Source organism: Geotrypetes seraphini, chromosome 3, assembly GCF_902459505.1.
Source record: "Geotrypetes seraphini chromosome 3, aGeoSer1.1, whole genome shotgun sequence".
NCBI lineage: Eukaryota > Metazoa > Chordata > Amphibia > Gymnophiona > Dermophiidae > Geotrypetes > Geotrypetes seraphini.
Window position 1 is genome coordinate 187,085,097 of NC_047086.1, and position 27,960 is coordinate 187,113,056.

Sequence of the window (27,960 nt, forward strand, 5' to 3'; positions counted from 1 at the left end):
AGCCCATGCAGCATCTATTCTTCCCTGCCTTCCCAACCCCCCAGCCGGTGCAGCATCTGTCCTTCCCATATCCCTCCCCATCCGTGCAATATTTGTCCTTCTTGCTATCCCAATCCCACCCCTCTGCAGCCCGTGCAGCATCTGTTCTTCCCTCATTCCCAACCCCAGCCACCCTCTCTCAGCTGAATCCTGTGGTATGACATGTCCCCAGTTCCTGACTTCCCCACCTCCCTGCCACTGTAATTTAAAATCTTCAGGCAGCTGGCAGCGCAAAGAAGCCAGCCTTCCGCCATCACCCTGGCCCTGAAGTGTTCTTTCTGCAGCGTGGGGCTGAGGTTGGGTGATGGAACGAGGCAGGACTGTGGGTAGGATGGGGCTGTGGGCAGAACAGGGCAGCAAAAATCTGGTAACCCTATGTATTCATATTAGTCCTTTCGTGAGTATTTGACTTGAAAGAGGCTCAAATATATGAAAAATAATAAAGCTCATTTAGTATTGGTTTTGGGAAGTGGGGAAGGTGGCTTTATAAAGAGACATTATAGCATATGGGCCTGGTATTGAACAACCCACAGTCGGTGGCTATCTAGGATATTCAATGCTGGTGTTACCAGCACTGAAAATCCAGGGCAAAGGTCAGAAGCTTGCACAGCCAGCCAAGCCAATTTTCATCAGCTAGCTGGCCAAGGCAAACAGCCAAAGATAGACCAGCCTTAGGATTTGGATCTTTCTGCTCGTCAGCCAATATGCAGGTTATTGAGCTACCTGGGACAGCTGATCGACAAGTCGATGAAGCCATCCATGCAATATGCAGCGGCGGCGAAAAGGGCTAACAGAATGCTAGGAATGATAAAGAAGGGGATCACGAACAGATCGGAGAGGGTTATCATGCCGCTGTACCGGGCCCTGGTGCGCCCTCACCTGGAATACTGCATCCAGTACTAGTCACTGTACATGAAGAAGGACATGGTACTACTCGAAAGGGTTCAGAGAAGAGCGACTAAGATGGTTAAAAGGCTGGAGGAATTGCTGTACAGCGAAAGACTTGAGAAACTGGGCCTCTTCTCCCTCAAACAGAGGAGATTGAGAGGGGACATGATCAAAATATTTAAGGTACTGAAGGGGATAGACTTAGTAGATAAGGACAGATTGTTCACCCTCTCCAAGGTAGGGAGAACGAGAGGGCACTCTCTAAAATTGAAAGGGGATAGATTCCGTACAAACGTAAGGAAGTTCTTCTTCATCCAGAGAGTGGTAGAAAACTGGAACGCTCTTCCGGAGTCTGTCATAGGGGAAAACACCCTCCAGGGATTCAAGACAAAGTTATACAAGTTCCTGCTGAACCAGAGCATATGCAGGTAGGGCTAGTCTCAGTTAGGGCGCTGATCTTTGACCAGAGGGTCGCCGCATGAGCGGACTGCTGGGCACAATGGACCACAGGTCTGACCCAGCAGCGGCAATTCTTATGTTCTTATGTATAAAATTTATGCTTGTGATCTGCAGCTACTTGTTCATATACAGTCTTCCATGAATAATAAACTAAGCTTTGTTATGTCTGATATCTATTGAGGCTTGGATGCTTATGAATAAATTACTTCTCAATATCCATAAATCAGAGATCCTTTTTTTGTGCAGATCTTATATGTTTCAATGCCCTTCTTGTCTCACTGTGGATGACTGTGCAGCTGTGAAAGTTACTACCCTAAGAAGTCTAGGAATATTTGTTGATTGTACTTTGACTATAAAAGACTGTGTGTCTTCTATTGTTAAAAAGGTAATTTCTATTTTAAATCACAAATAATAAAAAGTCTGAAGTCAGTTTTGAAGCTGACAAATTTGCACACTGGGCATCCAAGTAATTATACAGGTGGGAATCATCTCCCTCCCATGCTAAAAGTGGCATCTTTTTTACAAGATGAAATACAGGGTATGAGACTGTGATGTTAATAAGGAAGAGATGATGACAGTAAGGTGCAGGTCGCCTATGTATTTTATTGTTTGTATTTTTGCTTTGTGTCTTGTATTGTTTGGTTATTTATTGCTGATTTTGTATGTAATTTTGTAACCCGCCCTGAGTAAGGACGGAATATAAATGAATACACAAAACCAAAAGTTGTCTTGTAGGGCACTTGGGACTTGCTAGGTAAAGAAGCTAAGCCTGCAACCTGCAAGGACTATTCATCCAGGGCAATCATTTTCCTGAGGAAATTCTATAACTAGGTATCTTAGGGTAGGTGCCCCTTTGCATCCATATAAGAACCAAAAAGTAAGGCCTTGATTCTCTAAACGGGCACCAGTTTTTTAGGCACTGGTAGGCACCCAAGCTAAGTGAAAAACACCATTTATAAACCGACACCAGAATCGCATTAATGCCACTGTAGGCGTTAGGCGGATAAAGTGCCTATGGATGCATGATTCATGTCAAAGGAAAACCCTGGCCTACATTTCCAGTGCCTACCTTTGCTGGAGGTGCGATTCTCTAAACGGCACCATCGTAAATTCTATATGTAAATGCAAGAGGTACATACAAGTGGGTGGAGCATGGGTGGGACATGGCCTTGTCTCTCTTAAATGCACAACTTATAGAATATTATAAGTTATATGTGTCCTTGTCATATTTAGGCATGCTTAATTATGCCAGCTCAAAGGCTGGTGCAACTGAGGGGACTTAAATTTTAGGCACAGGTAAGTGTACACTTTTATGTATAAATAGTATTATTGTATAGAATTATGCATTCAAAATGTGCATAAAATGCCGTCACCTAGATTATAGAATTGCCTAGGGTTACCAGAAGTCTGGAAGTTTGGACAGCTTTTCAAAACCTGGTACTTTGTCCGGGTTTTGAAAAGCTTCCTGTCAAAATCACGTTGAGAAGGGGCATCTGCGCGTGAGATCATTGCGTCACGTCCATGACTGGGGCGTGACACAGGCGGAATGGGGTGGAACTGGGCAGGCCTGGGGGCGGGGCCATGGGTCTGGATTTTCCTTTGGGAAAATCTGGTAACCCTAGAATTGCCCTTTTAATGTTTGAGAAGTATTTTGGGGAAAATATGAACATCGCAACTTGGATGGCCCAATTCCTACTGTGATGTCCTATCTAAAATGCAGTGCTGCCACCAGAATTCTCCAAGCCTAGCCCCATTTTTCTATGTACAGTTTTGGATGTCTAGAACTAGGGGACTGATATTGAGACTGCAGGAGGGAGGCCAGCTACCTCCCATGTTCGATGATGACCACTGATATTCAATGCTAGGCCATTTCTGGTGGCAGGTATTGAATATCCAGTTTATCTTTGACCTGCTCAAACTTAGCCAGCTATGTCAATTTTAAGTGCTGACCAGCTAAAGTTATAGCAACCAAAGATAGACCAGCTATTTTTGTGGCCTGATTTGGCCACAAAACTTAGCCAGTCAGTGCTTTGAAATTTGCAGATAGCCGACTAGCTGCAAGTCACAAAGTGCTAATATTCAATGGTCATCATCTAGTGTTGTGAGCCGCTTAGAACCTCCCCGGTATGGCGGCATACTAATAAATTATTATTATTATACTGAATATTGCTGGCTGAATATTAGGCACTGAATATCAGGCTGTATTTGTTTAATAGCCAACAATTCTTTTTTGTTTGTTTGGCACTGGTGCCAATGTATAAACACTTTTTTAATATCAGGCCCAATGCTCTTAAATTGTGGCCTATCATTCATTTGCCTAGGAGCTTAATTTAGGTATGTATCTCCAAATTCTATATATGGTGCTAAATCAGCACTGAAGTTTGCTGCATATAACTTAATTGCTTAATTGGGTCAATTATTGGCTAATTGGTAGAGTTATCAGTTATTGGCTAATTTGTAGTTATTAGTATTACCACGCACATACCAAAGCCCCATGTGCTGCATACAATTCTACATCTCTCCTGGAAAGTGGCTAGAACCACGGGACAATATAGCTCCACTTTCATCATAGGAGATCTCAACTTCCACCTAGGCTCAACCTCAACCTCTCAAACCCTAAGATTCATTGACCTCTTAAATGAGCTAGACCTCAAACCCCTATTTCAACAACCCACACACGAAAAAGGCCACTAGTTTCAGTAGATCTACGTGCCTCTTCAACTTAATCAAAAAGCACAAGCTACCTAGAATTTAATTCCCTATCCAAAGTTCCTTGATCAGACCACCTACTCCTAAAATTCACCATATTCTGGAAAGAGATATCAACAACCAAACTGGCCCCCTGAATAGCCTCTTATTATAGAAACAAAATAATTACTCAATCATACTGGAATGAAATAGATGACTCATTATTATCCCTCCCAATCCCTGACCAAGACTTCCTCGACATTGGAAAATGATCAATGAACAAATCCTAAACAAAATAGCCCCACTCAAATGCAGCAAAAGAATCCAAAGGTCATCAGAAAAGTGGTTCGACTCAACACTTATGTCCCTAAAAAAGAGCTTGCTGACAAGCGGAGTGCTACTGGTATAAACACCCGTCCCCAGTAAACAAGATTAAGTAACACCAGAAAATCCTGGACTATAAATCATTATTGACGCAAAAGAAGAAAGTGTACCACTCTAAACAAATCAACACAGAAGATAATCTTAAAATCAACAAACTGTTCTCAGTATTAGATAACCATATCAACATGAACAAATAGTGACAATCCCTCTTGGAACAGCCCCAGAACTAGCCAACTATTTTAAAACAAAAATTCAATCCACACGAGACCAATCTAGCCAGACCTGCTGCAACAAAACCACCTATGGAAATAGCAGACAGATCTTGGAATGGTTTTGAAGAGATGACATTCAAAAACACAAAACAGCTTCTCCTAAAATTCTCCAAAGCATACTGCAGCCTTGACACCTGCCAGCCTTACCTGATCAGAGCAGCCACCCCGACAACCATAGGAAAAATAACCCAATGGCTCACCTATCACCTAAAAACTGGCCTTTTCCCCAAATCAGGAGGAGGAATTATCTTAACACCCATTCCCAAGACTCAGCCCCTCTGAAGTGACCAATTACAGAGGCCAACATACAAAATATATGTATTCTTGGTGCCTTGGGATTTTTGATATGTTCCTGGGGTTGTTTGGGGCACAGATTCAGAAAATTGTATTGGATAGACCACATTAGCTCTTTTTTTTATTAGATATAGTTGGTCAACAAAGTGGCTACACAAAGTATCCTTGCTTTTTATGCCTTTGGGATAGTAGAGCCAAACATGACCATTGGACAAAAAAAGATTGGCCTCTGAGGGAATATATGGTGGTTGGAGAACAAAATGTAATCAATGAACCTTTGGTAGCATGAGATTAGAATCATACTACCACCACTACATATAAAGCTAGGCCTGATGAAACAATTTGTAAAGGCTTTGAATAAAGACAGTTCGTGCATAGCATATGTTACCTGGATTTACCATGGAAAAACTGAAGGCAGGAACTTTAGTGGTCCACAGATCAGTCAACTTATAAATGATCCACATTTCATAGCATCAGTGAATGAAATTGAATCATGTGCCTGGTCTTCATTTGTTCTTGTTGTGAAAAACTTGGCAACAAGAAGGCAGACAACTACACACAATTAGTAGAGGATGTGCTCTTTCATTTCAACAGGCTTAGTTGTAACATGAGTGTTATAGTTCATTATCTGCACAGTCATTTAGATCGCTTTCCAGAGAACCTTGGTGACTTAAGCGAAGAGCAAGGTGAAAGATTTCACCAAGCCATAAAAATAACGGAAGCCAGATACCAAGGAAGATGGGATGCACACATGATGGTAGATTATTATTAGAATCTTATGCGGGATTGTAGCAGATCCCACTCTTGGAAGTCTTACAAAAGGAGCTTCTTGTGTGTCAAATGATTGGGTTTGTATCATAAACTTGTGCTTTTGGTATGTTGTACACTTTTTTCTTTAATTTTTAATGTTTCCTTCATGCTTAAAAGATATTAATTTAAATACTGCATTAAAATATCTAGATTTCTTTTCTCAATTCTTTATTCATTCTCAAATTTACAATAAGTGTAACAATATATTCAAACAAATTAACAATAATTATATCACTTAATAATCATCAACGATACAAATGATATGTTCTTAACTCCCACCCTTCCCACCCTTTCTTATCATATAATCAATACCTTATACAATATGTAACATAAATTTACCCTTCCCTCCTCCCTCACAATCGAACTTGTAAAGTTAAGGGAAAATAAATAAATAAATAAATAAATAAAATGCCATCTAATCGGTACAATACTTTGTAAATGGCTCCCACACATCCTGAAATTTCCTGAAAGATTTTTTAATGGGCGAGCAGAGTGAAGAGTGGTATATAGCACATATCTGTATCTCAAAAACTAGAGCTGATAACAGAAAAGAGGTGCCATTTTTGGAATCAGCTTGTCAAATATAACAAGAAACAGGTCTAACATTTGAGGCATCAAAATGAGTGTTAACCAATATTACAAGCTAGGAGCTTTCATCCCCCTATTCATCAAAATGTTGGAGAGATATGTAACAGAACAACTTGAATGCTATTTACAACACTTCAATATCCTCCACCCTTCACAATCAGGATTCAGGAAAAATCACGGCACTAGTAATATACAGAAAAAAACAAATAAGAAAGGGCCACAGCACAATCATAATCCAATTTGACCTAAGCAACATATTTTTGTAGTAGACTTTGATCAAATGTTTGAGATCTTCAGCGAGTTTGGATTCAGCGGTCCAGTCCTTTCCTGGTTTCAAGGCTTCCTAACCACTTGGCATCATGCAATACGTAAGGATGGAGAACTTTCTGATAGCTGGCACTCTCCAAGTGGGGTCCCCCAAGGATCCCTACTCTCACCATCAGTGTTCAACCTCCTAATGCAATCCTTGGGAGCCAACCTAGATCTCACACAAATAAAATATTTCACCTATGTGGACGACATAACAATCATACTACCTGGAACGGCTGAAGTAGTCAATACCCTCCCCACTGTCAAAAAATATGTCTGCATCATAGAAAAATGGACCTCGACCCACCACCTCAAACTAAATAAGAATAAAACCAAATTTCTTTGGCTAGGACTCTTGACTGACCTATGCAATGCTCCAAGGATCACAGTAGATGACACAGCCTTTCCATTAGAACCACAATCCTGAATCTTAAGAGTAGAAATAGATAACCTCTTCTCTATGAAAAGCTACTTACAATCAATAGTAAAACAATCTTTCCTAGTGATGAGAAAGCTAAGATCCAACAGAAAATACTTCAGAATAGAGGCTTTTTGAATTTTAGTGTAATCCCTAATCATATCTCAACTAGACTACTGTAATAAAATGCTAGTTCTTTGCTCTAAAACATTACTATTGTATCTACAGCTAGCACAAAATGCAGCAATAAGACTCATATTTGGACTATGAAAATTGGAACACCTGTAGCCCTACTATATGAAACTACATTGACTGCTGATAACTGCAAAGATCGAGTTTAAATTGGGCATCACTGCCTTTAAGATCCTAACAGAGTTGGCCATCCTACTCCAGGGTGCCCCCAACAGATATTCCACCAGAAATCTTTTCCAATTAAAATTTCCAGCATGCAACAATATAAAGTCTACCAGGCAAATTACCATATTCATCCATCATTAATTAGCAAAATGCTGGAACCAGCTACCATTTACACTATGATCTTGTGACCATTACTTCAGTCCAGAAAACTTTTAAAAGCATTTCTGTACCAATACAAGGAGCCAACCCTGAAGTAACTGAAACAGTAATTGTAAAAGCACATTCCTAAACTGTCTAATGCAATTCCCAGGACAAAACAAAGTACAAACAATGACCTACCTGTACTTGTAACTTTATAGTTGAAATTATGACCTAACTATATTAATAGTTATACTGATCTACCTATACTAGCAACCCTATTGAATGTCTGCATCAGTCTGTCCATTGTAACTTCCTGGGTAACTGACCCAACCTCTTGTAATGTAATCTGACCTTGAATTGACTAGGTAAAGGTGGAATAGAAAACCTAATCTAATCTAATCCAGTATTTCTGAGTTGCACTATGCCTAAATAGGTTCAAGGTGACTTAAAATATAAGGAATTGCAGATGTATATGCTATATTATATTATAGCAGTTTGAGCAGCAATGGGACGGTTGGGGGGGATTGAGGCTCCATAACTGTACTGGATTGAGTAGTGATAATAGGTATTTGAGTTAGTTGTCTATAGCAGGGCTGCCCAAGTCCTGTCCTCGAGATCTACTGGCAGGCCTCAGGATATCCACAATGAATATGCATGAGAGAGATTTGCCTGCGCTGCCTTCTTGGTATGCAAATCTCTCTCATGCATGTTCATTGTGGATATCCTGAAAACCTGGCCTGCCAGTAGATCTCGAGGATCAGACTTGGGCAGCCCTGGTCTATAGTATGTATGCTTTCAAAGAAGAGTTAGTTGTCTGTAGTATGTATGCTTTCAAAGAAGAGAGTTTTAAAATCTTTTCTGAATCTGTTGTAGAATGTTTCCTTCTTTATGTCAGTCAGGAGATTGTTCCATGTCTTGGTGCCAAGATAATTGAAGAGTGAGTCGAATGTGCATTTGTAGTTAACTCTAGGGGATGGAAGGAGTAGTTGAAGCAACTTCAGTTTTCTAGTTGATGTTAACGAGGAATTGCAAAAAAGTTTATGAGTGGCTCTGCAGTTTTTGCATTTAGAATTTGGAACATTATACGATAGTTTGAAGGTGATATGAGTTTTGACAGGAAGCCAGTATAAGTTCTTATAGTAAGGTGAGACAGAGTCAAATTTTTTTAGTTTGAATATCAGTCTCATTGCCGTGTTTTGTATCATCTGTAGTTTGTTCAGGATAGTAAAGTTTAGACACAAGTAGAGGGAGTTGCAGTAATCCAGCTGGGACAATATAATCATTTGTATTAGTACAACAAAGTAGCATTCTTGAAAAAAGGTTGAATAAGTCTTAGTCTTCTCATATTCTGAAAGGTTTTCTTTCTTAAGTTGGTACTTGTGATTTGTTATGATAGGGTGGAGTTGAGTATAACTCAAGAACCTTGAATGTCTTGTTAAATCAGTGTGGATCCCGAGTTTAGAGTAATAGTGGAAGGAGCCGTGTGTACAGCATTATGAAACTATAGAACTTTGGTTTTGCCCGCGTTTAGTTTGAGTTTGTTAGATGCAACCCAGGTCTGTATTTTGTCTATTCCATTTGATATTATCAGCATTGTATTGTTAGAGTCACGATTAATTGGTTTGAGTAGAAGAATATCATCTGTGTATGAGAATATGCATTCATTGTTGAATTTGATATGGCCTAATGAGCTCATGAAAAGATAAAAGATGATCAGGGATAATGGTGAATCTTGTGATATCACAAATTATCAAAACAAAAATAGAGGAACCAGAGTACATAAAAAGCAAAACTCCAGTTATAAATTTGCAGGGTACTAAATGCCAAGTATATACCTTGAATAAAAAAAAAACCAGTGAAATAACTTCCAAAGTTGTTTCAAGAACTTTTTTTATAGAGGCCATGGGGCAGATACCTGCTCCGGAGCTATGAGAGACAGCACAGCGCTCAACTGCTCTCCTCCATGCTTCTATCATTGGCCAAAAAAACATAAAGAACATAAGAATTGCCACTGCTGGGTCAGACCATTAGCTTTGCAGAAAAGTTTACAGTTTCAAGTGCATTGGTTAATCATATAGCAGTGTCTAAGCACAGTATATTCAGTGAAAAATTAAAGAATTCAAAAGCAAATGTGACTTATCTTTTGATGCTGATATTTTCCGGTGCCTAATTTTCAGCTCCATTAGTGCTGAGGCAGTTTGTAAGGATATTCAGGTCACTGGTTAAATGCAGCTGAATATCAACTTGCTAATGATCAAAGTTAGGATCTTAAGGGGGAAATTCATCAAGCAGCATTAGGGTCTTCATGTGGGCCCTAGGCCCTTTAATGTGTAATTAATGATAAGAAACCCATACTTTAGGTATAAAATTAGCTTCTTAGCATTTAGCATGCATTTATTTCCAGTATGAAGGACCTAATGCTGCTTGAATTCCCCCCTAAGCCCTTTGAAAATTTTAATTGGAGTGGAGTTGTCTGCTGGTAGAAATGTATCTGTGTGCTTACTGATTTGAGTGAAGTTTTCAGCCCAGGCAAATTTATCTGAAAACCGTCCTCATACGATCTAACAGTCTGTCTATATCATTTCAGAGCCACCAAAGAAAGCTAAATATCATTTTCTGTTACTTGCTCCATTTGAGAATCCTTTTGGAATATATACTTTTACAGCCGTAAAATTAATTTATAATGCAAAAAAGTTTGACCATGTTTCCCCTCTCTTGAAAGATGCGCACTGGTTACCTATCGGTCATAGGATCATGTTTAAAATAATGTTTCTTATTTTTAAGACATTAGCATCTAATGAACCACAGTTCATTTCCAAATTACTCATTCCTTATAAACCAAAACGCTCTCTGCGATCATCTGAACAAAATCTCCTTTCGGTACCGTCATTAAAGATTATTGGGACCAGAAGATTAGATATTTTTACAGTTATGGGCCCTCAATGGTGGAATACTCTACCTCAGTTTATTCGATCGGAACTAGATATTTTAAAACACTTTTAAAGACTTATTTATTTAAAGATGCCTATGATTTTTAAAACTAGTTTTTTTCAAATATTTTAAAATTTATTTCTTACATGGTGCTTTTTTTTAAAATACCCTTCCTATTGTTTTTTCCTTTTTTAACTATACCCAAATATTGTAACTTTTATCCCTTTTCCTTAAAGTCATGTATGTATAGTTTTAAATTTGAAATTTGTATTTGTTTTGTAAGTTTCTTCTATCTAAATTGTAATATGTACATCGCCTAGAATCTGTAATAGGCGATTCATCAAAAATTGAATAAACTTGAAACTTGAAACTTCTGGACTGTATCTTGAACACATTACCTGTAAATCTGTTTTGGGGATGGTCTGTCCTTGTCCACTCCAGTTTGTACCAGAGGCAAATGAAAGTGGTCTGCCCAAATTTCCTGGTTCTCAACCCACTACTCTAACCCCCGAGCCACTCCATTTGAAGTATGCAAATGGACATGTCCTTGTTCTGGATGTTCCCAATCTGCTACTGCTGCAGCACCTAGAACTAAGCCTTCTACTTTTCAGAATACTACTTCTGGAGAAGGCCTCAAATGAACATAACACAAAATCCATTTCTATACCACAATACCGTTAAGTTCAATGCGGTTTACAAAGAAAAGCAAATATACAATCAGATAAAATGCCTTAGTTACCCAAGAATCTAGTAAACAAGTTTTTGTTTCCTGAAATGTTGATAAGAGCTAGAGGCCAATATCATATATTTGAGATCCTTATCCCATAAAAGTAAATTTGGGCCCATGGTATAGGTCTTCAGATGTATGTTTGCCTAGGGCCTCATGAGTGTCTTGGGGTTTCCTGCAAATGTTGCCATTGCTTCTTTACTTACTGATTTCCATGTTGCAATCCTATTGTTCCAGAAGATACTCTATGTTTGAGACTGGTTAATAGTAGCCCCTTTGTGACAGCCAGAAAACAATATGAATGAATGTTTAGGCTACATTCTAATCTTCTTTCCTATAAGTAATTTTTCTTGAAGGGCAGCAGAAAATAGGCTCTTGCCATCAAGTTCTCATGAGCAAATCTGTGGATAAATCAGATGCTTCTTCATGCATCCCTCAAGTGAGCTAATTTTTCCACAAAATTCTGTCCTTCATGCTTTTCTACTCTTTGCCCAGTTTAGGCTCTACAAACCAATGTTTGTGCTGCTTTGAACTACTGTTTGTTCCTTGATATTTTTGTTATATTCTTTATGCTCCATACCCCTCTGACAGTGACTTGGTTCTTCATGTCGTTGTTAGTGTATCATACCTTCTCTTGGTGCCTTGGGGTTTTAATGTAACTCTTGATGTCTTTGGGTGCTGTTGCTTCTTTGGTAGATGCCTGTCAGCAAATTTTAAGCAAGTTTGATTCTACTATGGGAAAACATTACTGTTAGAGTGCAAAATTGCTTTGCCCCATTATATATATATATATATATATATATATATATATATATATATATATAAACAGTATATATATTTTATTTTTTTTTAAAGAATAGGGACCAGTATTGATCCCTGAAGAACTCTACAGGCAAATGTGTAGGGAGCATGAAACTTTCCCTTTCCAATATGTCCTATTCAAAAGATATTCAAGTTTATTAGTTACTAGCTGATGCCCCGGCGTTGCACGGGTATTTAATTATAGCAATAACACTGTAAATGGATTCAAATAAAGATACTTTATAGTGGTGAATGAAATTATTTTTTTACAGCTTAATAAAAAGTACAATATTCAAATTATAATGTGAAATATTTGACAAAATGAATACAATACAACTAACGCAAAACGTGATTATAAACAACAATTTTAGTTTCACCTCCTGGAGCAAGAACATATAAATTATTGGGTGAACCCACCCTTGAGCAAGCAACATAGAGTTGTGGGCCGCGAGACCCCCAGAACATATCACCCCAGGTAGTGAGGGATCTGCATACCAAGTTTCGTTCAAATCGGTCAAGCCGTTTTTGAATTACTGTGAGAATGGCAGCTTTTTACATTTTTTCCATTGACATGAATGGGTGAAATATGATTTTCTGTTTGTAGCTCCGCCCATGTGTGCAGATGGCCCGCGAGACCCCCAGAACATATCACCCCAGGTAGTGAGGGATCTGCATACCAAGTTTCGTTCAAATCGGTCAAGCCGTTTTTGAATTACAGTGAGAAAGGCAGCTTTTTACATTTTTTCCATTGACATGAATGAGTGAAATCTGATTTTCTGTTTGTAGCTCCGCCCACGTGTGCAGGTGGGCCGCGAGACCCCCAGAACATATCACCCCAGGTAGTGAGGGATCTGCATACCAAGTTTCGTTCAAATCGGTCAAGCCGTTTTTGCGTGATCGCGGCACATACACACACACATACATACCTCCGATTTTATATATATAGATTTCATATACCGCCTATCAATGGAGGTTGTCTAAGCAATTTTTATTTTCAGGTACGCAAACACCTTTCTAGTATCTTTCTTGAGATGCCTATTTCCTGCAATCTGAATTCAAGAAAGCATGGTGCAGGCAAGTGGGATCTCTTAGGAAGGAGACAGTAGATTCTGCTTATGGGCAGAGTTGATGGGGCAGTTGACTTTTATCTGCCATCACGTTTCTGTGTTCTTTTCAGTAATATTTATTTTATTATAAAATTACACCAGAGCATAGCCCAGCTAAAACAAAGAAGGGCATAGGAACTTCCTCGTGGCTTTCCTTCTATTTCCCTGTGTCTGTAATGTGCCTTTAATGTACCCATTCAGCACTTTCCCTCTGGTTACCCACTTACCTATGAGTCTACTGACTCCTGGCTGATTCTCATGATTGATCACAGACTTGGTAACATTACTCACCATCAAAGATTCTGAAACCTCTGGGAGCCAGGTGGAAAGCCAGTTCCTCTCAGTTTTTTGGTAAACAAGTTCATAGAGTATGAGACTGCTTCCAATTTCTTGTGATAAACACACAAAGCATTTGACTTTGCATGTCTGCATCAGGCAAGTATGTAGAGTATTGGAGACTGTGTACAGGAGGGATGCAAACTGTTTGTAGTCACACAAGCACAACTACAGAGAACTTGGTGAGCCAAATGAAGGAATCTGCTGAGCCATTTGTTATCCATAGACCTTATGTTTGACACTTCTGCATAAAAATTCAATTGGGAGGTACAGTATGATATCAACCATTCAGCATTTAGGATTAGGTCATTTTGTACACTGCAGGCATGTAAGAAGTAGAGCACTTTTGATCCATATGTTTTGAAAGAAAAGTGAGACCCCTCAAGTAAACTTTCTTAACCCATAAAAAAATCTTTAATCACTGTCAAACGATCCATCAATCAACTCTTACGTACTATCCCCAGATTCTATAAAGGTCAGCCAAAAATAACACAGGTCAACACATGATTTTCATCAGTTAATGTTGGGTGGGTTCTGTAGTATTTTTCATTCTGATTTCAAATCTGTGTTTTGTTTTTCACTAGCATGCCACATTTTTGCTATGAGGCTCATTATATATAATTTTAAATATTAATTAGGCGCTATATCATGCATTTATAGGATAAACATATAAGGCTGTGTGTCTTTGTTTTTTAATGCTACAGATGGTGATTAATATCGGTCTTTATCATGCCAAGGCATTATGCTAATCATCCATATATTTTCTGATGTCTGTGGTTCATTCACGATGAAAGCACAAAGTTGCCCAATTACTGTAGATTTGAAGAAGGTATACAAATTGTACTTTGGCTGTCCACTGAGTGACCAGGATAAGTCTTGGACTCCACATATCATCTGTACCAGTTGTTCTAACGGACTTTGTGACTGGCTCAATCAACGAAAGGCAGCGATGTAATTTGCAATTCAATGATATGGAGGGAACTGCGAGACCATATTAAAGATTGCTACTCATGCCTTGTGAACACAAGTGGATTCTCAGCTAAAACTAAGCACAAAATTACATATCCTACTCTGGATTCTGCTATTAGGCCTGTTCCTCATGAAAGCCTTGCTTCTGTGGAACATGATGAGGAATGTGATGATGATGCAGCAGCTGGTCACAATCCATCTGATCCTGATTATGTGAATGATGAAGATTCAGAACCAGAGACCTTTACAAAAGCTGAGCTCAGTGATCTTATTCGTGATCTAAATCTTTCAAAAGAAAAAGCAGAACTTCTTTCTTCAAGGCGTAAGTAAAAGCAATCATAACTTAACAACATTCTTCACTGTAAATGGCTCATTGTGCTTTTGTCATGACATTAACGGGCTCTTCAACAGTTTGTCACAAGTGCATTGTCCAGATGAATGGCGTCTCTTCAATGATTCTTCACAGAGAAGCTTGAAGGCAGTGTTACTGCACAACGGAAATTCCAAACCAAGTAAACCAATTGCCCATTCTGCTCATCTAAAGGAGTCTTATGAGAAAATGAAGAATTTACTAGAAGCAATCAGTTATAAAACACACCAGTGGAACATCTCTGGTGATCTGCAGGTCATTGGCATGCTAATGGAAATGCAAGGAGGATTCACTAAATACTGCTGTTTCCTGTGCTTGTGGGATAGCAGATCTACAGCTGAATATTATGTCAAGCGTGTCTGGCAGCTGAGGGATACCTATAACCCAGAGATAAGCAGTGTGAAATTTATGCCATTGGTGGATCCTCATAAAATATTTCTTCCACCTCTTCATATCAAGCTGGGGTTGATGAAGAACCTGGTGAAGGCCATGGGTAAAGCAAAACTCACCATGTTTTCAATATCTTGTTAAGAAATTTCCAAAAATTAGCACTGCAAATCTGAAGGAAGGGATATTTATAGGCCCACAGATCAAGTCCATTATGCAGAATGATGATTTTAAGCAATCACTATTAGCAGCTGAGCTTGAAATTTGGGAGTCATTCAAGTGGTTAGTAGAAAACTTTCTGGGCAACCATAAGTCTCCTTCATACAAGGAAGAAGTTCAGAATCTCCTTGGCTGTCGCATGTCATTAAAAATACACTTTTTGCACTTACATCTTGACTTTTTTCCAGAAAATCTTGATATGGTGAGTGACGAGCAAGGAGAACGTTTTCACCAGGACATTCAGTTAATAGAGCGTCACTACCAAGGTTTCTGGAATGAGAGTATGATGGCTGACTACTGCTGGATGTTGTGCCGTGACAATCCAGACACAACTCACAAAAAGAAATCATACTCTAAGCATTTTTGAAGAAATATTGGTTGCTAAGTGACACAGTCCCAGTATAATTATGCTATGCTGTGTGCTTATTTGACTTTGGACCGAAGATACTGCAACATTTCTTTAAGTTGATGCTGCAATTCTTAAAACCCTATATGCTAAAACGCTATAAACTAACATTAGTCATTACTTTAAGTTTACATGACTGAAAAAAAACAACTAATAACAGATCTGAAATCAGCGTGAAGAACTGATTTAGAAAAATGTGCTGTGTTGTCAGATGATTTTGAAAATTTTTTTTCCTTGCCTTGTGTAATTAATGAGCTCCAATTGTTATTGGAGCTAACAAGTAGAGAATGACATGGTGGCTGTTACCCGCGGCTAGCCACGGGTAACCCGCCAAAACAGTGAGGAAAAACCTGTGTTCACCGAGGCTACAGGGACAAGGCCATTCACCGCCCCGTGGAGCGGTGAATGGCCTTGTCCCTGCAGTTAAGGGAGGGAACGAGTGCGGTCACCTATCACGCTCCCTCCCTCCTTACTGCCACCACCGAGTTGAAACAGCTCCCTACTCCCTCCCTGCCCCTACCTTTGTGGCCGCGATGTATAAATTGCCTTCTTACAGCAGCTAGAGCGTTGAAGCTGCATGTGGCTGCCGTAAAGATCATCTCTGACGCAACCGGAAGTTGCATCAGAGACGACCTTTCCAGCAGCCATATGCAACTACAACGCTCCGGCTGATGTAAGAAGGTAGTTTAGACATCGCCGGCCACAGGTAAAGGGCAGGGAGGTTTGTCAGACCAGGACTGTTGTCGTGGGGGGGGGGGGGGGAATGAAAGCACCACAAAGGTAAAGGGCAGGGAGGGAGAAAGGGAGGAAAGGTGGGGTGGAGAGGAAAAGACGCTGAAGGGCAATGGGTAAAACAGAGTGGGGAGAAGGACGCTGAAAGCACATGGGGAAGACAGAGTGGGGAGAAGATGCTGAAAGCACATGGGGAAGACAGAGTGGGGAGAAGGACGCTGAAAGGACATGGGGAAGATAGAGGGGGGAGAAGGACGCTGAAAGGACATGGGCAAGATAGATCGGGGAGAAGGACGCTGAAAGGACATGGGGAAGATGCTGAAGGGAAATGGGGAAGAGAGAGTGTGGAGAAGATGCTGTCAGGGAAGAAGACAGAGATGCTAGACTATGGGTGGAGCGGAGGGAAGATGATGGGTGCCAGATCAATTTGGAAGGGGGGAGAAAGGGAGAGGCACAGTAACAGAGCAAATGGAAGACACAGAGAGAAGAGAAACAGTGGATGGAAGGAATTGAATGAGAAGATGAGGAAAGCATAAACCAGACAACAAAGATAGAAAAAAAAATTCTGTTTCTTTCTTTTTTTCTTTTTTTTTCCTTCAGGATAAAGTAGTATATTAGTTGTGTTTATAAAAATTTATAAACAAAACCCTGCCAGCTGAACATCTCTTTCTCCAGTTCAGCAGCCAGAACTTTGATTTATGAGGAAGGAATAAGCAAAATATTGCAGTACTGAGGCTTGTATGGATGCTACGGTGATGGGGCGGTGAATGGGATGGCAGTGACGGTGACGGTGACAGGGTGGTGAAGGGGATGGCGGTGACGAACCGGTGATGGGGACGGTGGGCCGGGGATGGTACAGTGATGGGGACAGATTTTTTCCCCGTTTCATTCTCTACTAACAAGCACTTAATTGGCACTAATTAAAATGTTGGCGCTGATCTGGCTACACGCTATTCTACATGTGCAACTAAAAAGGGTGTGTAGCCATAGAGGGGGCATGAGCAGGTCAGGGGCCTTCACAAATGATGTTCATAGTGTTACAGAATAACGGGAATCTACACTCAATTTGCATGCCAGGATTTATTCTGGGTTTCAGCTGGCGTAAGCCTTCACACCCAAAGTTGAGTACAAAACTCAAATTCAGCACTCAATGCTGTTCTATAGAGTGCTCAGCCTAAAATACTCTTTATAGAATATCATTGAGCGCCAAATTTTAATGGCACTGAATTTTCACAGAAGGAGGTTGTGAGCCTGTAATTGCCCCTGAAGAAGGAAATGAAACGGGGTACTCTGTCAGGCAACCAGCCCTCATGCTTCTGAGATAAGTTCTCCCTCATTTACCCTCCCTCCCTTTTTACAAAACCATGAAAGAGGTTTTTAGTGCAGGCCAGCATGCTGAATGCTCTGCGCTGCTCCCGACACTCATAGGAACTCTACGAGCGTTGGAAGCAGCGCAGAGCATTCAGCAAGCCATTCGGCACTAAAAATCGCGTTTACGGTTTTCTAAATGGGGGAGGGGGAGTGGGGCTTAATTATTATTTACAGCTCGGACATTTTAAATGTGATTGAACTAGGTACACTGTTTTCAGCAATTATTTCGTTTTTTCACTTAATTCTCTTCATTTCACTGGAACATTTTTACATATATTTCGTGGAAAGGCATGTGATGTAAGAGGCACACCTGCTTTTTGACATATTACTTAGCATACTGTTGCAGGACATTGCTCAAGAGGACAGCAGGTCCCCTGAATACTGATTACCTTCTACATTTTCTAAAAAAATTAAAAAAAATCATATAAAAAATAAAAAAGAGAAGCAGGGCATATTTTTCTGTGGATATCTTGTCATACTCTCCCCTTTTATGAGTTATGATGTTTTGCTCACTGAATTTTCTGCACCATTTATAGAATCTGGCCTAACATCCCTAAGTATTTTCTGATGTTTAAGCAAGCCCAGCATTATTTGGCTCAATTTCCTTCTAGTAGTGAAGTGTTTATATCATTGTTTGCCAAAGATGTAACAAAAGCTATCCTACAAGTCAGCCAGGAAAGCAGCCGGACAATTGGAATGGCCCTGAAGAAATGGGAAGCTGGAGCCTAGATTCTGCAACTGTAAATCCATTGCAGAAAAATATCTTTGTTAATAGCTACAGTTAAAAAAAAATCATGACACATGATCCCACTATACTTCAGCTTGCATCAGGGGGCCCATTATACAGTCAGATCCTCTTGATATGTATTCAGGGTTTTCATGCAAATATAATTCTTTGTATCAATAAATTCAGGCTGTCGGGGAAGCACAATTTACAGGGATTAGCCTCACAATTAAGTCACAAAGTAGGTTAGAATACAGAGAGACCAAGAGACCATCATGTCCAACTGCCTTCAGCTGTCTCTGGCAGCTCTTTGTTGAATAACGTTCTTTTTAAATTTATAATTAGGTTATGAAATAGTTTTGAAACCTTCAGTTAAAGTGTTGAGTCTTTTTTTTTTTTTTTTAAGAAAAATGTGTGATACAAATGTTCAAATGTAAGAATGGGGTGTGGGGAGGGGGGATTTTATTATATGGTATAAGCGTTATAAGATGTTGAAAGGATGGGAGGGAAAGGGATAATTCTATTTAATATGAAGAATTGTAGAATTTCTAGTGATATATTTAAGTTAAAATGGTTGATACCTTTTGATGCACTTGATGTAAGTTATAAAAATGAATAAAGAATTACAAAAAAATGAATAAAGAATTACAAAAAAAAAAGAAGAAAAATGTGTACTGATAGCAGTTATTCATTCCTGAATCACAGAGAAAGCCAGGTTTCTGAAGATGTTTGACCTGTCCTTCATAAGCAGGGCCGCTATCAGAAATTTCTTGGCCCCTTACTGAGCAATCCTATTGGGCCCCCCACGCACCCCTTCCCCCCCGACCTCCCCCCCCCCCCTTCTTCCATGGGCCGAATACACACATACTTTTCTGCTAATGCTCCACCTAAGCCAGTCCCTTAAAATCTTCTCATGTCCATTGGGTGATTTGGCATAGAGGAGATATTCATAAAAAGAACGTCCGTCAAGATCTTTACTCATAGACTGTGCCATTTGCTTTCAATCATCTTCCATCATTAATCCAAATTGCACAATTCTTTCTCTGTCTTTGTCCTGAATGACATCTGGCCACATTGCTGGATCCTTCCAGTCAACAAATTTATGAGCAGGCGCAGAGAACGCATTTTTAAACAAATGTAGTTTATCCTTGTACTCCTTATGTAATTTTAATCATCTATGGATATGTTTGTATGTTTATTGTTCAAATGGTTTTATTTATTTCCCCAAATTTATTTTTGTTATACGCATTGAAAATATTTGATATTGCGTTTAAATCAAAATCTCAATAAACTTGAAACTTGAAACAAGTGCCCGTGAGATTGTGGGAGGGTTAAATACTCAAAACTTAGAAGAATAACAATTTACTTAAAGTTTTTGCTACGCCAGCTTTCTGGTATCTTTACATACAGTGGCGTACGTAGTATATGTAACACCCGGGGCCCATCATTTTTTGGCACCCCCCCCCCCATCTGTAAGAAAAACATGATTTTGAGTAACAAACCACACGTCACACAAGAGTAGTATGGAATATGACATCACAAACTAACCCCTCACCCTTTTACAAAACTGTAGTGTGGATTTTAGCCATGGTGGTAACAGCTCTGACACTCATAGAATTCTGAGCATCAGAGCTGCTACCACCACAGTTGGCGCTAAAAAACGCTCCACACTTTTGTAAAAGGGGGGATAAAATAGAAATACACAGTTTCAACGCTCTAGCTCAGAGGTGCCCAAACTTTTTGAGCTTGTGAGCTACTTTAAAATGACCAAGTCAAAATGGTCTACCAACAATAAAATTAAAAAACACAAAGCACACTATACGCTGAGAAAATGTTAATTATCATTCCTATTCTGGGTTTTTTTCAAAGAGGTCAAGGGAGATGACTCTATGCATTGTCACCTCAGTAACAACCCATACAAAAATAGACAAATATACCCCCCATCCTTTTTATTAAACCACAATAGCAGTTTTTAGCGCAGGGAGCTGCGCTGAATGCCCAGCGCTGCTCTTGACGCTCATAGGCTCCCTGCGCTAAAAACCACTATTGCGGTTTAGTAAAAGGGGACCATATTGTAAAATATAGACAGCAGATATAAATTCAGAACTGTGCATAGTAAGTGAAGGGAAGTTTTCATCTCTGGGAATTTACCCAGTTAACTATTAAGTTATTTGGGCAAATTCCTTTGAAAACTGTGGTAATACTGCCTCCACTTTGCTAAATTAAAAAAAAAAACATTTTTCCTACCTTTGGTGATTTCATGAGTCTCTGGTTGCACTTTCTTCTTCTGACTGTGCATCCAATCTTTCTTCCCTTCTTTCAGCCTGTATGCTTCCTCTCCTCCACACCTCATTCCCTCCCCCAACTTTTTCTTCCTCTCTTCATGCCCCCTTTCTTTTTTTCTGTTTCTCTTCTTTCCTTCTGTCTCCCTGCCTGCCCCCTTTCTTTCTTTCTCCCTGCCGTTCCTTTCCCCAAGCCACTGCCGCTGCCGCTGCCATTGGGGAACAGGACCTACCAATGGATAACAGGCCCCAAAGCCGACGCTGATGCATGCTCTCCCTGCTTCGGGCCGACCAGCATTCCTCTCCCCGACGTCAATTATTCCCTAAGTGGCTTTATGTTTTACAGACCTTACCTTTGTATCTCTTGCGTAAGGGTATCTGGGCCCTTTCCTCCTTGTTGTCCAGGTTCTTTTGGGGGTGTCGGAGACCTAAGTTGCGGTGGCCGTTGCTGGTGGGCTCTTGGGGCCGGGGCGGTTTTGGGGTGCCGGATATTGCTCTTTATAATCAGGCGTGTCTTTTACGCCACGTCCGGGACTGGGTCTTGGGTATTGCCCTGTATACGGATATTTTCTTGGAGCAAGATTATTATTATCCTTCTCATCTTCTCTCTCTAGTGCAGTCTCGGTTGGCGGCTCTGCCAGTTTTCTGTCGCCATAGTGTTTTGTTGCGCCCCCTTTGGGAAGTGTGGCGACGGGTGCTGCCTTTTTGGCGGCAGGATCCTCATGTTAGTGTGTTACTGCCTCTGACTGGTAATCTTTCTTTTCTCCCAGGGCTACTTCCCTCTATCTTCGGGCGCTGGCGGGCTCGAGGGTTCGAGTTTCTTTTTCATATGATGCGGGATGATGGGACGCTCCTCTCTTGCGATGAGTTGTTGCGTTGCGGTTTGCCTTCTTCGGGTCTTCTCTTTGCTCATTGTCAATTGCGGCATTATGTGCAGTCCCTTCCTCAGAGTTCTCTTTCTTTGGATTTTGGGATTAGTTTTCGCGCCTTTTTGGAGGGGGGGGGGGGAAGACCATGACTCGGGGATCTCGGTCTCCTTATATCATAAACAGCTTGGGGCTCTTGGGCCTCCGCGGGACTTTACCTTGGTGTTGCGGGCTTGGCAGAGGGATTTGGGGCGGGAGCTCGAGGTGGGTTTTTTGCTTCGGGCTATTCGCTGTATCCCTACTTTGGTACATAGTGCGGAGCTTCGAGAGTGCCACTTCAGGATCTTGTTGAGAGCGTATGCCTCCCAGAGCCGGGCCTACCATATGGGATGTGTCGATACCCAATACTGTCTCACCTGTCATGCGGAGGTGAACTCTTATTTTCATGGTCTTTGGGAGTGTGAGAGTATTCAGAGCTTTTGGGGGGCCCTGGCTTCCTTTCTTCAGGGTCTCCTGCAGATTTCTGTTCCTGTCTCTGCCTATCATATGCTATTCGCTCATTTTTCTTTGTTTTCTGTGTATACCTCTGCGGAGAAACTCTTTTTGAGCAAATGTTATATTTTGGGGAAAAAGTGTATATTGAATTTCTGGCTGGCAGATGGCCCTCCCTCCTTCTGGTACTGGAGGAATAAATTACATGACCTTCTCAGATGGGAGGCCACGCTGGCTTCTTCCTCTCGTCGACGGAGCAGAGACTTTGTTCATATTTGGACTCCCTATTTGGACAGTTTGTCTCCCCGGGTTCGTAGTCGAATCTTGAATAGACTGCAGTTGTATTCCTTTCCACCTGTCTGATCTGGGGGGGTGGGGGGTTTGGGGGGGTGGGGGTTTGGAGGGGTCTGCTTTTGGGGGGATAGGGGGTGGGGCGTTTTGTAACCTGAGGGGACATAAGAGTCCAGTCCTCTTGGGGGAGGGGAGCCATGTTTTCTATATTTGCTTTTGCCTGATGTTTGCACTTGTTGTAGTTTGTTGCTTAATAAAAAACAGATTTCACCTAAAAAGGAGAAGGATGAGAAAGAGGGCGAGATTTGAGTGGACAGAGGCAAAAACTTAAAAAGGAGAAAAGTTGAAAGGGAAAAATCAATATGTTGGAGACCGGGACTGGAACAAAAGAGAAGAAGATAAAAAAAATGGACAGCAGACACTGTACAGAGAATTAGAAGATAGGCAAAATCAGAAAGAGAAACTGGGACTAAAAGCAAAATGACCAGACAACAAAAGGTAGAAAAAATAATTTTATTTTCTATTTTGTGATTACAATATGTCAGATTTAAAATGTGTATCCTGCCAGAGCTGGTGTTAAACAGCAAGCGTGAACTAGGACCTAAAAGAGATGAAAAGTCTTTTTTATTTATTTTGTAGCTGGCATGGGGTTGTAGAGATTATATCCCTTTACTTCGGCTAAGACTAACCCCCCCTCCTTTGCTGGCACGCAGCGTGGGTTTTTGTGGCGGTGGTGATTGATCCAATGCACACAGAAGTCTTGTGAGTGTTGGAGCAGCCGCCAGTGCTGGGGCCCACGTTGTGCATCAGCAAAGGGGGTATCTTAATAAAAAATCCGGCCCGCGACTTAGCCTGTGTTTTAGATTTCAGCCCCTTTTGTGATTTGAGTTTCACTACAGATAGAAAGAGCCTCACATTCAGCCAAAATTTACAAATTTTGCAAACCTTCACTACATCGTTTACTTCTAATGAATGTGTTTGGGCTCCATCTCCAGAAGAGATAGGACACTACTTTTCTAACAAAATCTCTCATTTACAAAGTTCTTTAGCTACAAGGGCCCCAAAAATCTCAGTAAAAACTAATGCTTCTCACTAAGTAGCACATTTACTGCTTTTAACTCAGTATCGATATATACTATCAATAAAACCCACATCAACACCTCATAATCCTTAACCCCTTTCATACATAATATGCTTATATCCAGCCTAGAACAAGGTAGTATTTTGTCATATTACAAGAAAGCAGATATTTGTCCCAAAGAAAAGGCTTTAATTATCATCCATTTACCATTTATATACAAATCCATTAATTTACTATTTATATCCAAATTCACAGAAAGCTTGGTTGCTGAGAAGCTAACAAACTATTTAGAGAAGGGTTGTAGAGATGCAGGTCTGATAGTTCTGATAAAAGGCAAGCTCAGCACACTGACCTTTCGCCCTTGTGAATGAATACTGAATCATTCCTCATTCCTTCTCCCCTTTTGCCACGTAGCCATTCTAAAGAAAGGGAAAATGTTAGCACCCTGTAACAGAATGCTGAGGCATTCCCCCTCCCCTTTTGTCACAAGACCCTTGTCACACATTTACCCTTATCTTATTCCTTATCTTGTTTAAGTATTCCTTATATGGTCAGCAAACAGACTTTGCCTATGTGCAAATGCAGGCCTCTGTCACGCGCTGAGCTTAAGGAGCATTCATTATAACCTTTAGACTGTCACATGCTATAGTAAGCTTTTAGACATATTAGATGTGTACACAAGGGAATCACTTTATTGTAACCGTTATAATGTATTCAGATGTCACGTGAGATAGTAGCTTTGAGAATCACATTAGATATTGTGACAGGGAAGAGCCTATCAGCAGTTTAAACCCAGCTTTAAACCCTGCCTTGCAAAGGCTGGCCCCTATTCCTAAGCCCAGGAAGCTGCCTAATAATCCTGTACCTATCACCAAGAGCCAACAGGCAGGGCAAGGCAGAGAGAGAAGGGCAGAAACCATAACATCTGGTTTAGGGCACTATAATCCCTTTTATAATACCTTGGGCAAATCTCCAACAAAACCTCTAGTAAAGAAAACCAGCACAGGCATGGTTAATGAGAGGGGTGTGGCTGGCAAGCAGGACGAACCCAGAGGGAGAGTGGGATTAGGCTTACAGCATAAAATGAGCACAGGTGGAAACACTAGGGAGGAAATTGGTAAGAAGACTGCAGGGGAGAACACTCGGGAGAAGACTGTAGGGAGGAATGCAGGAGAGAGACATGCCGTGCTAAGCAGGAAAGAGCCTGCTAGGAGGTCTCTGTCCCAGACCCTAGCTAAAGCACAGCTGGTCTTACAACCCTCCCGAGCTAACAGACTTCTGACTCCTAAGCAGAAGTGCAGGGGAGTAGAAAGACTTCCGGGGCAGGGCTGGCCGTTAGCTGTCCCTGAAGGGAGTTCTTACCCTGCCTCAGAAAGCGGAGATTCCCTAATGGAATTAGAGGGAGAGCTATCTGAAAGCAGTGAGATGGAGTGCAGTCTCGCAGTATGGGATCTCCTGGAGAATCACAGTTAACAAGGTATGAATGGGGGAGGGGAATGAAAGTGAATGTATCTTTGTGTAGCGTTCTTTCTCCCGTAGCAGAACTGTGAGCATGTGTGAATGAATCACTTAGAGCCTGAGAGGGAGGCCATGTAGATAAAGGGAAGGAGGTGAGAACCTTTAATTAACTTCCCCGAGAAGTGTAACGGAACTCAGAGACCTGACATTGGGTAACCCTGAAGCAGGGAACTTTCGGGAGGGGACTTACACCAGTCATAAAAGGTTGGGTTATATAAAGTTCCCTAGCCCCTACCCAGGAGCATAGGGTAGTGGGGGGCATTGGACTTCGGGTGGGTTAGGTCACAGAGCTTCCTGAAGTATTTCCAAACAAAAGGAGCAAAATTAAGGAGAAAACATTTTGGTTTATTTTTTGGCTTTTCTGCCTGGGTAGCAGGCTGGACTGTATTGTAAGGAAGAAACCTTATGAAAGTATGTTTTGTTTTAAGTCTCCTCAGACCCGAGGGACTACTGGAACCCTAGTGCTGTGAACTAGGGGTAATAAAGATAAAAGCTGAACTTTACCAAGAACGCAGTCTCCACTAATTATTCTACTGCTTATCCAGTGGGAGTCCTCCTGGGAGCGCTCCGTCCTTATGCCTGGGGCGGGAGCCGGGTTGCCAGCACTAGGCTTAGCCCCGGCCCCGCCACAATATGTATACAAGGGAGTTACCTTGGTATAATCTGCACTGTAAATGCATGATGAAACTGTAACCTTGCAAAGCATTAGCTAAGTAATTAAGGGAGTTAAGAAACTCAATAAAATGGTTAGAAGGCTCCCATTTAGGGTCGCCTCATTCCAATCTGAGTCCTGTGTGAAGCCTCATTCCTACAAAGGGTAATGGTTCCTGATCCAAACCAGACTAGATTTTGCTTACATCTAAGTACTGAGACTGCTCTAAGCAGTATGGGCCTGATATTCAGACTGCAGGGGGCAGCCTAGCTATCTCCTGCGGTCGGCAGCAAATCCTGAAATTCAAGGCTGGGGCCATATCTGGCCACTAGTATTGAATTTCTGGGCTACATTCAGCTGTGTTTGACATAGCTGGCCAAGCCAATATTCATTGGCTGTTCGGCTAAGTCATAGCAGCCTATGATAGTCTTGCTTTTTCAGGTGGATCTGTCTGGCCACAGCCAATGAATATTGCAGCCGCACTATTAGTGGTCTGGACAGCTAGTATGCAACAATCATCTGTATGCCAGCTGTCATGGAGACCACTCCCTACCCCACTCTGGTCTTGCCCAGTTTCTATTAATTTCCACTTTGAACACTTAGGCCCTGATTCTATAAATGGCACCTACCGGCAGGCACCTACCGGCAGGCAAGCCTACCGATGTAGGCACTAACAATTTTTTTATTTACTTAATTGGCACTGATAATTGAAAGCGCTATTAAAAACTGATTAATAAACAATGAATAAAATAATCAGCTGGTAGGCGCCAAACTCAGTATATGCCTACCTTCTTGCAGTAGGTGTCTACACTGAGGCACCTGCTGGCACCTACCTGAAAAGTAGGTATGGTTAGAAGCAGAGTTTGGGTGTGGATTGAGTTACCGTATTTTTCACTCTATAAGACACACCTGACCATAAGACACACCTACCTTTAGAGGAGGAAAAACTAAGAAAAAAAAAAATCTGAACCAAATGGTGTACCCTGTCCCCCCCTCTGGTGGTCTAGTAGTAGGCCAGGACAGGGCACATGGCAGGCAGGCAAGTAGGTGAGTCCTCTGAGAACTGACAGCATCTATTCAGGGAGTGGCTCAGGGCCAGGCAGGAGTGTAAAAAGCTTGCGCCTGCCTTGTACGCCGCTTTGCCGCAACAGATGAGGACTCTGAGGCAGCCGTCCAGTGAGGGAGGGGCAGAAGCGTGGAAAACTCCTGCCAATACAGTGCTGGACAGCTGGAATTAAAAAAAGGTACGGGGATAGGGGGGCCTGCCTGCCGGAATTAGAAAAAGGTACCGTGTGTGTGTGTGCATTATATTAGCTCCATAAGACACACCTTCATTTCCACCCACTTTTTTGAGGGAAAAAAGTACATCTTCTGGAACGAAAATACGGTAAGTTCCAGTATATTAGGCCAGGAAAACCCTAACTTAATATACAGACACCTAACATTCTGACACCTTTCAGCACCTAACTCATTTTAATTATTTAAAACATTTGTAGCCCGCATATCAAACATCTATGTGGGTAACAGCAGCATACATAGTTAAAATAAACATAACAGTACATAATAAGACAGTATATAACCCAAAACCTATGCTTAAAACAATTAAGGCAGTAAACTACCAATTTAAACATTACTCATATTTGGAAAGGCCAAGAGAAAAAAATATGCTTTCAGGCTTTTCCGAAAAACCAAGAAGTCAGGAATTAGATGAATGGAGTCTGGAATTGAATAACATTGGTCTGGGCACTGAAACATTTGGGATCGATTCTTAATTTTAGTGACTGAATGTATGTGAGGGACAACCAGAAGGTTCCTAGCTTGTGATAGTAAAGGACAACTTGGTGCGTATGTCTGCAGCAAGGAGGTATTCGCCCTTGGTAACAGGTCAATATCTTAAATTGTATTCTCCATGTAACTGGCAACCAATGGAGATCAGTCGTGCTATTATCCTTGCAGCTGTATTCTGAGCCACCTGTAGAGCTCTTAAAGAGTTCTTCGGCAGACCACAAAAAAGCAAATTACAATAATCTAAGTGTGGCAAGACATAACTTT